Source organism: Triticum urartu, chromosome 7A (genome assembly GCF_056163025.1).
Source record: "Triticum urartu cultivar PI428250 chromosome 7A, HENAU_Tu73, whole genome shotgun sequence".
Classification (NCBI taxonomy): Eukaryota; Viridiplantae; Streptophyta; class Magnoliopsida; order Poales; family Poaceae; genus Triticum; species Triticum urartu.
In genome coordinates this window covers 28190872-28192335 of record NC_141879.1, presented here as the reverse complement: position 1 = coordinate 28192335, position 1464 = coordinate 28190872, and the positions used below count along the sequence as shown (strand labels likewise).

The following is a 1464-nucleotide window of genomic DNA, read 5'->3' as shown; positions in this document are numbered from 1 at the left end:
TCACTTGGTTGAGGACTATCCATCGACATCCAGTGGAACAGTGCTGGCCATGGTGCGGTACTTCAGGGCGTACAACATCTCGAGGTAGTGGCGGGTCTCATGCCGCTCGAGGTTGGAGACGTACTTCCAGAACCGATACACGCTGGTGAGGATCATCAGCCTCTTAGAGTAAAGCTTCCAGGTGTATCTAAATAAGGTAGTTAAAATGATTGTAGTCGGACATGCTACTCATGATGATCTCAGCAGGACGACCATATGCAGTTGCGAAGGTAGGAAGACCGCAGGTCATGGCCTCGATGACAGTAAGCCCAAAAGCCTCATAGAAAGCAGGCTACATGCGGAAGAGATTTGTGAGAACACAAATTTTTACAAGGCGAGAATGTGGTCTATGCAACATAATGTGGTCTATGCAACATGTAGTTACCTGCATAAAGGCACCCTTGGTGTCACAGCTGTAACAGTAGAGCTCAGCATTACGGACACGGTTCATCTGGGTAGAGATCCAGCATACATGGCCATTCATGTTGTACTGCCCAACAAGGTCAAACATCTTCTTGAACTCAGACTGTTCCTCCTTGTCCTTTGATGGATTGCCATGGTCACCATAGACAACCACAAGGTTAACAGGCTCCTGCAAGCGAGGGTTCTTGCCATAAAGCTCAACCAGACCTGTCAAGTTCTTGACATGGTCCAAACGAGCCGTTGAGAATATGATTGGCTTGTTCCTGTCCTTGAGCACATACCTACAGAAAGTATTCTAGTCAGATGAACAACAATAAATGCATCAAACCACTGCAGCTCAAGCGGTAAGAAACAATACTCCATTTCTCACTTGTGCTAATTGTTTTTGATGTTACTGTAGAGCAGCTCCTCAATCTCTGGGTGGAGGGAGATGAGCCCCCTTTGCGACTCGGAGTGTGGGAAGTAGATGGACATGTCCGCAGCAGGCAAGACAATGTTAAACTTGGGGCCGAAAACATCGATACCATGGGCAACACGGTACATTCCAGGCATTGTCGATGGCTTAATGCCATGTGAGACTTGTATTGGCCAACGGAGTCACTAGTAGAAAATAGGGCTTTGGTCCAGGCCGGGTCAGCCCATTAGTCCCGGTTCAGTCCAGAACCGGGACCAATGTGGGCATTGGTCCCGGTTCGTGAGCCCAGGGGGCCGGCCGGGCCACGTGGGCCATTGGTCCCGGTTCATCTGGACCTTTCGGTCCCGGTTGGTGGGATGAACCGGGACCAATGGGCCTCGCTCCTGGCCCACCACCATTGGTCCCGGTTGGTGGCTTGAACCGGGACCAAAGGCTCCCCTTTAGTCCCGGCTCATTCCACCAACCGGGACCAATGAGGTGCCTATATATACCCCTCGCTCACGAGCAGAGCACCCCAGTGCTCTGTTTTTCTCTGGCCGAGGGGGAGAGGGCTTGGTGGTGCTCTAGCTCACCTCCTATGCACACAA

At 51.3% G+C, this 1464-nt stretch overlaps 1 pseudogene; it reads right to left on the bottom strand.

Moving 5' to 3' along the window:
• LOC125524853 (sucrose synthase 1-like) lies at positions 1-1055 on the bottom strand (annotated as a pseudogene).
• Between the last annotated feature and the right edge of the window lie 409 nt (positions 1056-1464).